General features: G+C 50.9%; 1 pseudogene; it reads left to right on the top strand.

The window, feature by feature from the left end:
* The first annotated feature begins 696 nt into the window (after nucleotides 1-696).
* Nucleotides 697-13198, top strand: LOC119109209 (uncharacterized; annotated as a pseudogene).
* The last annotated feature ends 1968 nt before the right edge of the window (nucleotides 13199-15166 follow it).

The following is a 15166-nucleotide window of genomic DNA, read 5'->3' as shown; positions in this document are numbered from 1 at the left end:
ACACATACCGTCACAACTTGTCCCTGTATGGCGCACGTACGGCACGGGCCCGGCTTCAGCACACACAAAGCCACCTCCTCCCTGCTCCGTCCGTGAGGCAGCAAGCGAGGGCAACTGCGCACACCGACTGGACGGAAACAGCGACCGCGGCAGCCACGCACAAACTTCCCGGAGGGCGACCCAATTTTGCCAGTCACGCCATGTGACGTCACCGGTGTCGGCATGCTGCAGCGACGACAGGGACGCTTATAGGATACGGCGTCAGGGCCAGCAGAAATCCGGAGCCGGAGTTCAGGGAGGCGCTGAGCTACGCTAGGAGTCTCGATGGATTGGGAATCAGAATCACGACGAAGACATGTTCGATGCCGTGAACGAGTACAGAACAGGATCACGCCAGAAATTAATACGATAAAGACATCTTTGTAGCCGCACAGAAATACAAACTTGTTTTATCACTTCAATGCATACTTACGAGTTCACGAGCTCCTTCACAGAACGAAATATTTTCTAGCGGCGACTTTGGTGTCCGTATGCGCGTGTGTCGTCGTCGTCATTGGGGCTTTACGACGCACTCAGCTGCTGAGACTATGAGGCGTCGCCTGCCTCTCATCGTAGCACGAAAGGCGGACACCGCGGGGAATCGAACCCCGTACCTCTGGTTTCCCAGACGCGCAGAGTTCAACACAGACGCGTTAACCATTTTACTTGTGTATGCGTGCTCAATGCTCGATGAGGTCCCGCACGTACGTCTAGCCATAATTTTATAGTGACTCCACGGGGCCCCGGCGGGCAACCTGGGTGTGCAGAAACATAATGCAAAGCACGGCCCCAGATGGTCCTTGCAACATTGGTTTGATGGCCGCGGCCTGGCCACAGCCGGGCCAGCTGCTCGTGGCCTGGCCGGGCACCAGCCAGGCACATGTTGATGAAATGACAAAGCATCGGTGTAAACAGGGCAGGCGCTGGGCTCCAGCTGTAACTCCGCCTGGGATACTGACGTGGCATGGGCAGGTGCTGGGCTCCAGCTGGGACCTTGCCTGGCCCGATCTGGCAGACGCGCTGTATACCAGCTGGGCATAAGTCCGTGCCAGGGGTGGGCCCAGCGAGAAACTTTGCGCAGTATAGAGGAGTACATGATCTCCACGGTGCACCCCACGCAGTAAAATGGTTGACTAAACATTTCTAGTATTGGGTAAGGCCAGAATTTAAAGTAACTGATTTAATGTTCAATATTTGCGCCGCAACACGCACTGGCCGAAGCATACGTCGATCAAGGTGCGAAGTTGGCCTCTGGCACTGTGCTGTTTCAATTTAGAGATATCTCCTACCCCAAATATGACTATTACACGGTTTGAACCCAAACAACCCATGCTTTTTGTTTGTGATCTGTTAAAGCCATACCTTACAGGAGAACGTACCAAATGTTTAGTCAACTTTGGAAAGCACTCCGCTTTGACCCAGGTCAGATTGTATTGCATGAGCTTGGCCAGTCATTTTCGCCGCATTTTAGAGTAAACCTGACATGCTGCTTTCCTATTCAAAAAATGAGATTCGATGATATCCGCTTCAGAATAATGACCATGACGTTGTTGGTTGCATTTGCCAGTAATGCCAATGTTTTGGTAGGGTCTACAGGTACCTGGCTGGTCTTGCAACCTGGATTCCAACACTGCTGAGAAATAGGACCTCCGAAGGCGCAGGAATTCATAGCTGGATGATTTTCGTCATACGAGAAATACCATAACCCTCCGTTTCCACCCTAATCTCACGCTCAGAAGTCGCACTTAACCGTGGTTAAGATTTAGGGACGTATTAAGCCAATATATCATTGTCCTTTCCAGGCTGCGAAATACACCTTTTAAAATATTTTTCGACCATTCCGATTAAACGGTTCACGAACTAGTGGGGCTCCGACAATTTTTAAACATACCTGGGATTTAAAAGCAGAAAACGAAAGGTTAATATCGAGGTCATGACCCATGACCTGCCAATCGCCCCTGACTGACATATGGCTTCAAGCCTCAAGCTCTTACCCTTACATCACGATCAATGCCAGCCGAAATATGGGATAGAGGATAAGTCGACAGTACGATGGGCGAGAAGTGCTCGCACGCTGGTGCTCAATATAACCACAGTTTCACGAGTAAACATCCCGCTTTTGAATCACATTCTGTATTCGAACTTTTACTATGAACAATGGATCACAGGATCCAACTATATCCACAGATAAGCACGGAACTGGAGCAGTTACAGCTCGGTAAAGGCCAGCTTCCCTGAAGCAGTAGAGACTCCACTTCCCAAATGGTTTGCAGCACGACCCATGACATGCCAAGCCAATGGAAATGTGTCATGTAGTACCGCCATGCGGACGAGGTGCTTCCTTCCCCGGTCCCGTGACCCTTGAAGCCATTTGAAGATGGCAGCGTCGCTCCCTTTTACGATTGCCGTTGTAATTGCTGGGTCTTTTTGATGGCGGCTGAAAAATGACATCAACAGCCGATGGTAGGAGATGGCTACTCGCTACACGATTGTCCTCCTGATATGGGCAATTACTCCCCTGACATGATTGCCCTCCTGGGACTGGGTATCTTTCTCACTTCTACCGCTTTTAACCGAGAAACCTGGGGTCGGGTTTGTCTTATCGGGTCGGGTCTCCGAGGTCGGGGATGTCTTATTAATTGGAACTGATGCGAATCGGCTTGGCCATATGCAACTGGAAACCATCGCACCGGAAAATAAAAGCGCAGGTTAGTCACCAAAAGTGAATGATGAAGCTGACTGGACACGTTCGAAATCGAAATAAAACGTCATAGCGCGTCAGATGCACAACGAGACGCACGATCCCTCCCATTATCGCTTGACTTCCGCCGCCGCTGCGAACCGACGCTCAGCCGGATGTCATGCCACCACAAGAACGATCCCCGACCGGCGACACCGGACTGATAAAGCCCCGGCTGGCGACTCGTCACCAGACATGCCACCCCAGGGACAGCCCCAACCGTGTGGCGGGCGGAACATGACCTGGTTTTGCCCACAGACCGTCCATGGATATCATCCAGTACAGTAGCGTTACAACGGGGTGCAACGGGATGCAACATGCTCCCTGTTGGTAACATCGAACGTAACTTTTGCATCGCTTTCGGAGTAAAAATGACACCCGTGCTTCAGACATTATCACCGCATGACGCTCAGCGTCCCATCCTATACTCTCCTGCCCATCGTCACTTCATTTGCCACCTTTTCACCCATGAGTGACGGGAGAAATCGCTTTTTGCGAGCTCCTTTTACCACGTTCATTAAGCACGGCGCAACCGGGATGCGAACCCGTACCCCCAGCGTCGCAGCCCAAGACGCTAACCACTCGGTCGTTACGCGCCAGTTTCGAGAAAACCGCTGAGATCCACGGGGATTCCACAGCAGCGAAGATGTTCTCATCTGACACTTCCATGACCAAGTGGTTCATTGCATCTTTTCGCTGATCATGTCATGGTACTCCTCAGCCTGTCTCACACCGCCTGATTCCTGGTATCTCCCGATCCGGTAGCCCCTGATCTGTTGATGCGACACCCTGCCAATTTCAAATTAATAAAGATAGTGCGCAGAAGAAAACAACGTGGATTGACCGTAACCAGATTTTACTATTGATGATAAGTTACATGCCCCGTAATCAATAATTGATCCAATTACTAGTAATACCTGCGGTGGTATTACTTGAGGACGAAAACGAGCATCCTCTAGCGATCTAGCTCAGAGCGCTAGATCGCGAACGCTCTAATACCCTTCTGGGCGGTCCTGGGGCGACTTCAAGGGATTGATCAGGGCAAGTCGTGGCTCTATTAGGAGGGGGCGAGGCAGCACAGGGCACGGGCCCCCCTGGGTTGGTTAGCTGAACATTTCCCTTGAATGCACATCGCTTTAAGACAGCCGAGGAGTGTATTCGCACTCGCCCGCCCATCTCCAATTCGCTTCCGCTGTGTGAAAATGTAGACAACCACGTCGATGTGGACCAGCCAGAGAACCTTCAAGACCGCAATACTGCCTTCAGACTGAAGACGGGACGCATCACCGTCGACAAGATCAACAGGATAGCTAACCATCTGTGGCAGGGTCAGCTGTTGCGCATTCTGAACACTCAGGGAGCCAGCTGGAGCACCTTTTGTAGTCACCAGTTAACACGTGAATTATCTGACTTCCAGCATCACTGCTCAAGAATTGACAGTGCCAATGCCACCAGTCACCATTGTGCAACAAATATACTTGCCATTGCTGAGGAAAACATTAGTCAATGTCTATCTCAACCACCTAGTACTTTAAAAAGAGGCTGCATATTGCAGCCTTTTTCATGATGTACCCATATGATCTCATGAAAGCCAGCTAGGAGCACAATCTGAGACTTATTTTTGGTTTGAATTCTCATGGACATTACCACGGGCAGTGGCATGTGGAGCCAACAGCTGTAATACAGTGAGACTTGGCAAGAGCTGAGTGAACATGTACAAAATGCAACTGAAATAACTGTTTAAGGCATCAGAGCAAATCAACACAACAGCTCATTGAAATGCCAGGCACTACACATACTAGCATTTGGGGATTTGTTAGACCATTCACAGTGTGAAGGTACTGTCAAAGGAGCCAGAACTCACTATAAAGACCACAAGCACAGAGCACATTGCCAAATTGAGCTTTATACCAATAAATTGTTTTACAAGAATTGTCATACATTACTTTTCATGCCAGTTAACCATCAAGCTCATTAGAAGCATCAGGACATAGGCATAAATGGTGTGTATTGATAGACATTCAGGAAGTCATACTTAGCTTCTGCATTCACACCTTATGTGCAGTCTGCAGAAAGTTTGGGACAGAGGTAGAACCATTCACGAACCCTGCAATGGTTGTGATGTGCCATTGGCTGATTAGCATGGCCTGCCTGTATCATCTAGGGCCTACTGTGAATATAAGGTCTGAAATTGACAATGCAGGGCCTCCTCCAGGTCAGAATCGGTATTCTCAGTGCAAGCCTCCCACTTCCTAGGCCAGTCAAAACCAGACCAGTCAGATATAAATTACACCATGCTCATGTAGATGGGTATGTCCGATACTTGTGGATACTCCTAACACCTTCATTTACATCCTGGTGCCATTCTGTAAAAAACAGCGTTTTCGAGCACGCCTGCCACCCAACCTCCCATCAACCAAAGCACCAGCCTTGGCCATCTTGGCCAGCCATCTGTGCCACGGCCCTGGCATCAGCTATCGTCCTGGCATCAACCGCAGTACCAATCTGCGACGCAGCTGATAATGCGACGACAGTACAATGGTGAGGTCCATGACACTTTGAGCTCATTCTGAAGTGACGTCATAAAAACACAGTCGCCGGCAACGCGTCTCTTCGAAATGAAACCACTTTTGTTAGCAACTGATGCTGCCTATGGCGGACGTTAACTACTAAATTTAAGGGGTCATTAGGTTGCCTAAAAGGCAACCATAAGACCAACCGGGTTTATATTCCTTTCGACCCCTCATTTTCCAGCAGCAGGGCACACCGAATGGTTGATTCCTAGACCCAGTTGCCGCTGATGCGCTCCTAAAAGACCAGTCCGAATTGGCATGACTGGGCGCGTGGGCGCGTGTCGTGACAAGTGCAGCAGCTCACAGGCCGACGACGGACTATGACTGAGCCACGTGCTGTGGAGATCGGGCTCCTGGTCTGGTCATGACCGGAATGGCTGGGGCCCGACGGGACGCAGCTAAATGAGACGGGATCGGGCGGGACCAGACGAGCTGGACGCGTCGGCATGGAACCGCTCGGATCGTCGGCAGGCAAGATGGGACCGGATGACACCGGACGGAATCGTCGCAAGCCAGATGTGACCGGGTGGTACCGAACGAGAGCGGACGAGACCGGATGAAACCGGACGAGACTGGTGAGGCCAGACGGGACCAGGCGCCACCGGACAGGATCAAATGGAATCACACAGCACCGGACAGTACAGAACAAAAGACAGGATAGGACAGAACCGGACAGGAGCAGTTGGGACAGGACGGGACCAGGCATGATTAGACTGGATCAGAGGAGATCGGACGGTACCAAACGGGACCAAATGAACACGAATGGTACAGAACGGGACAGGAAGAGACCACACGGAACCAGATGGAACGTGATGAGGCCAGACGGGACCGAATGGGACTTCATGGAACTGGACGATGTCGGACGAGACCAGACCAAACCAGCTGGGTTTTTGGAGGACCAGACCAGACCGGGTGCGATCAGACGCAATCAGAAAGCACCAGACGCGACCGAAAGGGACCGGGCGGGATAGGACGGGTCCTGTCCCGTCTGGCACCGTCGGGTTCGGTCTGGCGCCTTCTGATCCCGTCTGGTCACATCCGGCCATCTGATTCGGTCTAGCCTCGTCTGATCCCGCCAGACCTGGACTGTATTGGTCTGGTTCCGCCAGGTTCCATTCGATACCGTCCAGTCCCGTCCAGATCCATTCGGTTCCTTTCGGTCCCACTCCATCGCACCCGATCCTGTGCCGCCTCGTCCGGTCCGGACCGTCCCCGTCTGGTCCCATCAGACCTCGTCCGGTTCCATTCGGTCCCGTCCGGCCTCGTCAGGTCCTGTCCGAATGTCCACGCTCATCAGGCTCCATCCGCCTCAGCCCGGACTTCGGCCCCATCTGGTCCCGCCTGGTCCTGCCTGTCTGGGCTGGCCCAGTCGGGCCCGTCCAGTTCCGTCGGATCCAGTCCCGTTCCGGCCGCTTCCGTCCGAACCGGCAACGTTCGGCTGAACATAACCATCGGAGAGATCACGGTAGGAATCTTGCGACTGTTGGTTTCATATGATTGACCTAACTTACCTGATTTGAACACACCCAGTCGACTCAACTCTGATTCTAGCTCCGCAGGTTTTTGCACGGAACTGTAGATTTACTCTGACCAGCCAGCCGAAACTTGACACATTCCAGGTTCAACCCCAACTAATTCATGAGGAGGGAGCCAAGCGAAACGCGTAGCCAAGGGGGGTGACAAGGACGTATGGAGCCCCTCTCCCTGGTACTAAGTCTAAGTACTGTAGGTACTGTAAGTCTATACCGTACGTGTATGGGTGTAAGTTTATTTTTCATTGGGGATACAGCCGAATCCCTAATATCAACATAAGATTCATGAAAATCCGTAGCAAGAACCGTCCCGAAAACGGGATCTGACTTAAAAAGGCCCTGCCCCGTCGATATCTCTCCGTCGTTGCCTGACATAGTCTACCTTACATAATCTACCTTACACACCTACTGAGAGTTAAACGTGTTACGGGACGCGCCCAGTCGCCATCCCACTTACGGAGCTTAGACGCGCAGCGCGGTCTTAGCTAGGGTATGGGAGTCATTCTGTGGTATCTGACTCCGGAGGACATTGGCTCGTAAGGAAACAGAAGCGCAAGATCATTTGCTTTTTCCTGCCTGTTAGTCTCACAAATCTGGCTATATTGCACGCATCTGGGCTGCTGGCGCTCGCCGTTCAGACGACACGTTCGGTTAAAACCCAAGGTGGTTGATTGTAAGTAAATCTCCCCGCGCTAAATAATTTTGTGGTCTTAATACGTCACCGCGTTATCAGCTGAAGGCGCCAGCGACTTCACTATCGTCCCATAATCGGCTCACAGACACGACGCTAGCTCATAAACGGGATGGCGGTTGGTGTGGGCAAAATGTCATTCATTATGAGACCATGGAGCGGAAAAAACGGCGCTTAAGTGTTTAAAAAATCTGACGCATCTACTGATATCAAAATTGTTTTACTTCCACGCTGAATTTGATTGTTTAAACATTTTTTTAAATATGCGAGGCTTGCGCTGCCAATACCCAATTTTCGTTTCATGGGCTAGATGCATGGGGAGAAGCCAACTCAAACCTTTCACTCCTATTTTTTGGTAAAAGAGCCTCATATATAAAGTGTTCATCCATGCAGAAACATCAAGGTATCCGGCCTGGCTTCTGGCCCCCTCCAGCGCAAGCGATGGGGAGCGCCACTTATTTGTTTTCCCGTGACGTCATCACAAGACGTAGCGTTGATGACTTGCGTTTTGGTCGAATGGCCGCTCCGCGTGATCCACAACGGCGACGTTGGGCACACAAGAGCCGACCATGGCGGCCCATTTAGTTTATCGCAGCGCCATCCAGATCAGGTAAGAACCTGTGCGCATATCCAAGCCCAAGTTGTAACTATCAACGGCAACGGGTCGTGTCTAAGGCCGTATTTTGCTTGGACACTTACTGCCGACGGTCGGAGAACGAGGTTAGGAAATTTGCTTCAGTATGTTCATGAATAATCAACAGCACTGGAAAGGGCGTCGCAAAAACTTGAACGTCACCTCAGGGCACCACTTGCTTGCGACCAGCGCAGCGGCTCCGTCCTCCTCCCTTCGCGCACAACTGCAGTAACGGATAGCGGCGAACTCCATATTACGTAACCCTGACCAAGGCCAATCTCACGCGATGCTGGGTTCTACCAAAAATATCACCAAAACATCTCTTTCATCTCATATATCACCAAAAATAAACTTCAGCAATCAGAATTGACACTTATTACTAAATTGGATGGCTCAAAACTGACATGAACATTCTACCGCTGATTGAATTTTGGCCACCAATATGGATATTTCTACCACCAATTTCCACCAGATGGCGCCAGCTGATGAGGTATAGCGTTTTCAGTGCCATCTATAGATGGCACGCTGCCCCCAAAACCGACTGGAGAAACGCGTCCCCGGGGATGGCGCAGTCGACGGGCGACGGCCTGGCATGGACCGCAAGCGGCCACGACCGTTACTTCAGTGAAAGGAGACTTGATTGCAACACGGGACGGCGGCGATGTGGCATCTCGCGGTTGGGTGTTGCGCTCATGCAGCCGCCAGCGCCGGGCGTGCGTGAAGCGACACATCCTCGGCGAGCTTGGAATTCTGATTGGCAGTTCCGTGACGTATGTGCGGTAAAGTCTGAGGGGTGGGATGACTCTTCTACTGGAGGATGGCTTTACAGTAGTTTTGCTACGACGCCGCTGCCAGACGGCCAGTTGGAGTTGATGTGGATTGACGTCAACTCCAGCGTTAGACCGGGTGTGATCGGAGCGAGACTCGTCCCTCCTCTCCCCGCGCCGACGGAATCGTTTCCGTCGGCTTTAGTTGCTATCGAGAACCAGTCTTAACATTACTTAACCTAAAAAATGTCACGATGGTCACCATATCATATTTTGCTTTGCAATACTGCTCCTGCTAGCCCTTAAACGGCACTTCAAACTAGCTAATACAGTACAGGCTTAACCAACCCCAGGATCAGATGCTTGGGATTCGAATCGGGCTAAGTTATGCGTATTTGGAATTGCTATAAATTGTGAAACCAGCTCGCAGGCATGATGGCGATGTAACGGATACTTGGTGACAGTATTCATAGATTGGCAGCGTTCATATTTGAAGTTAAAATCAGCGCCAAGAATTACCTAGGCGGCAGGTTTTTCGAATAAAATGGCTTCTTAAGGTTATGTTAGGTCAGTGACCTCGTGAGAGCTTCATAAGATCAGTGTAATAAATTTGTTACCGCCTTTTTATAAAATATTTTGAAGTGGGTGGCAAAAATTACCCCGGACCACGAGCTTTTCAGTCATAAATCTGCTCGGTTTTGGCATTCAACTGACCTTCGTAAATTATCGAAGGCGAATGGAATGTGTTTATTGATAATTTCAATTGCATAATTATCCAAGAAACTGTCTCAAAGCTGCATGACTTTGTCTAAAACTCTGTTGACGATTAGCTTGAAAGCTGCTCTAAGAATCGCCGTTGCTAGCAGCCATATCCTGGCTTCAACCCGTTGCAGATCAGTATCATTTATATATATATATATATATATATATATATATATCTATATCTATATATATATATATCTACATCTATATCTATATCTATATACATATACACATCCACCAAGCGCTTCCTAACATAAGTTTAACGTTGCAAGTATGGAAGACTATCCACTTACATTCAAGGCGCTCATTTCTGGACCGTACCATTCCTTACACATACACGCGGCACAGTCGGTGGCGGTGATGGGTAAGGAAGATAAGGTTTGCCCTCATGCCAGCATTTTACAAGTAAGCCATCTCCGAGCTCTGCAAATTGGCTTATTTAAGGTTCGGTTGGAGGGTTGGACAAGAACAATGTTGCAAAGCAAAAACTGACATGGCAACCACTGCGACAACATGGTTTTAAAGAGCAGATTTTGTGAGGCCCTGTAGATTTGCCTGTTTACATTGGAAAAGCCTGTTTTAACTTCTCTCTGGATCTGTGTTACGGGTATATCTTGCTGTTATTCTTGAAACAAGCCCTAAAACCCTCTGCGTGTAAGGGATCTCTTTACATTTGATAACGGTAGCTAACGACTGGCCCAAGGCCATGCAATACTGGCCTTGTAATACTGGCCTAATGACTTGCTGTGCTTATTGAGTGATATTTTCCGATGCATGCAATGCATAATTATGCATGCGCAATTATTTCTTTTTTAAAGCACCTATCGCGAAACAAATAGGCAATAGTTACAGCAACAGACTCATTTTTTACGGAGTAATGATTCACGAAAGTAACCGAAGCCTCTCGGTTGGTGACAAGTTTTGAAAATTAAGGACTCCGTTACTCCGTTACTTAAAGAAGTCCCGTGACGTTGTGGAGCAATGGAGTAAAGGCCGAGCTCACACATAAATTTATTATGTTTTAACTCCCAAATTTGCTATGTGTTTCATCCAGTTACTCCCGTTTTTTTCAGATTCGACGAGATTCTTGCCCTACATGAACTATGAATGCTTCTGATTCATCTAGCTCTTTGCCTTGATTTCGTTGAGGTGCATGTGCCAAGGTTTTCCTTAAACGCATTGAAAACGCGTTTTGAAAAGCTGCTGCATTCTGCATGAACATTGAAAAAACCAAGGGGATGCACTGCCTATCAAATGAAGACGCTCGGCCCAGGCCGAACATTGTGCCGCCAGAATGAGCTCAGATGAATGTGACAACGGGGAATCGCACGCCGGCCTTCAGGAGGAGCAGTCGAGTGAGAACGTTCCCCCCGACCCAACCGGCGAGCAACGGCATCCTGCCGTCGAAGCTCAGGGCGCCCACTGCATAGAGACAAGTTCATCTACAGGAGACCGAGGTGCCATAATTGAGCCACATGCGGAGCATCAGCGTGATAACAAAAAGAGAAGGGTGTCTGCTGCTTCTGAGGCATCTCATTCAAGTGAAGAATGCGCGGTGGAAAGTGAGGTAGCCGCGCATCCCGACGCGAAGCCCATGAAGATAGAGGCTTCCATTAATCTGTCCAAGCGTACATTGCGTAAGTTAAAATCTACGCATGACGCAATCGCTTCCAAACTGGCGGGCATCGGATGCGCTGTAACATTGCCAGAGAGCTGGAGAAAACCGGCAGAAGTGCGCGGCAGCACGGACGAGGCGGTGCGGGAGGCCTGCGAACTGCTGAAGTCGGGCGGGGTCGCGGAGGCGCCGCCATTGACGCACTTTGTGTCGGTCCGCCTAACGCAGCCCGTGGTAAGGGAGCGCTACGGAGTGTTCCGCGCCCAGGTCCGCGCCCTGGTCGCCGACGAGGCGCTGCTGCCGGACCGGCTGTTCCAGCGCCCCGAGAAGCTGCACATGTCGCTGGCCATGCTGTGGCTGGAGGACGAGGCGGCGCAGGAGCGCGCGCGCCACGTCTTGGCGGACTGCTGCCGCCGGCTGGGGCTCGGGGGCGCCGCTGACCTGCCGCCTGTGGGGCCTGGGTACGTTCGGCAGCGCGGCGTGCACCCGCGTGCTCTTCACGCGCCCGGAGCCGGCTGATCAGCTGCAGGGCGTCGCCGACCTCGTGCACGGCCGGTTGTGCGACGCCGGCCTGGCGAAGCGCGAGGCAGCCGGTGTCACGCTGCACGCCACCCTCATGAACACGACGTTTCTGACGCGCGGCGCCGCCGGCAGACGCTGGAGGAAGTTCCGCGGCTTCGACAGCGCGCAGATCCTGGAGAAGCTCGGCGACTTTGAGTTCGGCGAGGTTGAGCTCGCTTCTCTTGAGATATCGTCCCTCACGCACAAAGACAGTGATGGCTACTACACCAGCATAGGCAGGGGACTCCTGCACGAGCCTGTCGCTGCGCAGCCTGGGTCGAGTTCTGAGGACCTGGTGCACGAGAAGCGGCAGTCTGCTGAAGCCCTAGGCGAGGAAAAGAATGACTGCTTGGCCGATGTCGAGACTGAAGGGCCCTGCACCGCTGTTGGCTGCGAGTCCTCTGTCGAGTCTTCACAGCTAGACGAAGACTGCATGGCCAGCGTTGAGCCAAGCACGCCACCTTGTCTCGGAAGCGCGCGGTGAGCCTGGTGCGCGCCGCGCGGACGATGTGGAGCAACAGACGCGTCTGGGGAAGTAGTGGTCTACTTCTGTGCGCCACGGGCGGCAGATTGGGTCATACGCACCGTCTGTAAAATCGACAGATCCTGACGGGGATACCGAGCGGGCGCGGCTATGGCGTGATGGAGATGTGGTCCGTCAAGCGACGAGAACTGGGCCGCTGGCCTCACGCAAGACTATGTGTTAAACGGAAGTAACCCTACCGGCATTAATTTATGTTTTCTTGCAAATGCGGCTTTGTATTACACTACTTGCTTCTCTGTTTTATTCGATATCACTGGCCTTCTATTTGCGTGTTCCGTGGAGTGAACCCCATTTATAAATAGGGGAATATTGCGATTCCTTTTTTTGCCGGCAATGATATGCTGACATCAGCGGGAGTACAGGTACGAGTAGCGGCATCAACTCCTCGATCTCACCTGTACTCTGGCTTTCAGATGCCTACCGATGCACGGAAATGTGTCTTTATATGCTATTGGGGTCTGCGTAGACCATGTTAGATCCGACTTGCTTTTTTGTTTGTACTCACATTTTGTCATGCCCTTACGCCGATGTGAATGAAACGATAGCATTAAGCGGTGGAACGAAACGGCAGAACTGAAGTGCCTTCCTGTGACTGTGGAGCTTAAGGTACAATAAACATCTGGACATGGTTGGGACGTGATGATGCTGACGTTCGTCATGAGTGCGGGAATGAAGAAAGGGAGAAATCCGAAGTGTATTGATCTTTCGACAAAATTCTAATAAACGACAGTACCTGTATAGCAATGTCCACGTTAAAAAGGTTTTCCAAGCTCGAAGCTTACAACCAGTTGTAATGCTCACCAGTATGCTGCTCATTTGTGACTGACTTTTGTATGAACCAGCTGTGTATCTCACAATTCAGATCTGCGCTTATTTTGATTTCTCTCAATTTATTATAATGAGGGATTTGAGACAAGGTGGCGATGCATCTGGCAATGGCTTTCAGTATTTTGGCCCCTTGACATTTGGGCGTTCGGCGCCTGGAGGAAACTCACAGAGCACAGGTCGCTAGAAGCCAAAAATCGTGTTAAGCGAGCGACAATGGATGCATTCATAAGATTGCGCAGTGCTCGTTCAATGGTTTGGACCAAGAAAATACCGTGGACTAGATAAACACGTTGACGGCGTTGGTTTAAGTTAGTTTTGCGTCAGTTTAAGTAAGCTTTGCGCTATGTATGTTACGATTTTGCAGCAACATAAAATGAAAACTTCTGTTGCCCGTCTACATCCCATGCGGTACACCGGCATGAACGGCTCATAACGCTAGCGGCTGTTATCTTTCCGATGTAATGGCAGATGTAGCGTCCAGGTGGCGCTCGACACCTCCCTTCACCTCATGTCACTAGCGTTGGCAAACGCAGATTTCAATCCATATTGATCCTCTAGCCGCCTCCGCTGTCAGCAACGCTGCAGTGATGTTGGCCTTACCATATGGCGGCCTGGTGAGGCCTGCTGGTGCTGGCCTCGTTACGTGGCGGCACCGCGCGGCCTGCGGCCTGATCCGTAGTTCCCCCGATGGCCACCAGGCCACCGATTTACGAGTACCTCGGAAGTAGAAATCCGAATAATTAGTCATAGGCTATAGCTAATATACTTTTTGTTGGAAAATGTTAAAAGCTACCCATTCGTGGTTATAACTGTTGTATATTCCGCGGTGATGTAAATCCCACATTTCTTCGGTCATTGCTCGATTATTGGATTTCACATGGCATGCCCTAGATATCTAGATATGCCCTAGATAAGTCAGTTCGCTGCTCGCAGATTTAGAGGCGACTTACGCAGAATTTTTGGGAGGTCATGCACTTCCCAAAGCGGACTGACAACCGCCGTTTTGTGATTTCTACCTCATGTAGAGTTTCTCCATCCTTGCGTCGCATGTGGCCTGAGATCTTCCCTGGTAGTACAGGTGCAGTAGTGAACGTCATGATATAAGTGGTCGAAGAGGTATTGGGTCGCCTATGTGCAGTTGCCATTTCGTTGTTCTGACACGCTTCGTCTACCCCGCCTGCTTGTTAAAGAAGGAGCACAGTCGGGACTGCAACGTTTTAGTTTTGTATGCAACGCCAGGGTATGGGGCACAATGAGCCCAGGCTAGGAGGCCGATAGTCCAGCTATGAACCCCAACTGAAGAGCGGAAAACCCCAACTGCTCGGCGTGACGGTGCCAGGAGGGCGGAGCTGACGGGCTGCAGGGGAGACTGCCGTCTGTGGAACTGAAAGACTGGAGGCTGCTGTTAGCCCGCACTGATAGGTTGGAGGAGAGAATTAGTTCAGGGGAGCGGGGGAGGGGGGGGGGGGGGGCCTCAGCCGCGTCTTGCACATACTGTTTGTGAGCGGCCTGAGCTCTCGCGTGCCCGACAGTGTCACTATTGCTCGGATCTCTGACGGCTCTGCAATTTTGTCGCAGGTAAAGAGTACGAATCATTCCATCATTTTGTAGCGACTTTGTCACTACAAAATGCTCAAACATCCTGATCGCTCTCGGCCACGCCAGACACGTTTTGCTTGCGAACACGCTAAAACGACCGGCTGGTTTGACGTCCGTTATTGCATGAAGGTATATAGGTCGTGCAGTGTTTCTGAGATCCAACGCGTGCAGAAAACCATGAACTTTTGCATCAGAGATTTCAGCGGTCGGCGCCGTCACGACCACATCTCTGATGTTATCGATCAGCTGGGCTGGATGCAAGCGAAAGAACGAGCAGTATA

Source organism: Pollicipes pollicipes, unplaced genomic scaffold (assembly GCF_011947565.3).
Source record: "Pollicipes pollicipes isolate AB1234 unplaced genomic scaffold, Ppol_2.1 Scaffold_7231;HRSCAF=8579_pilon_pilon_pilon, whole genome shotgun sequence".
NCBI classification, from domain to species: Eukaryota; Metazoa; Arthropoda; class Thecostraca; order Pollicipedomorpha; family Pollicipedidae; genus Pollicipes; species Pollicipes pollicipes.
The sequence above is the reverse complement of the archived record's forward strand: the minus strand, read 5'-3'. Positions and strand labels throughout refer to the sequence as shown.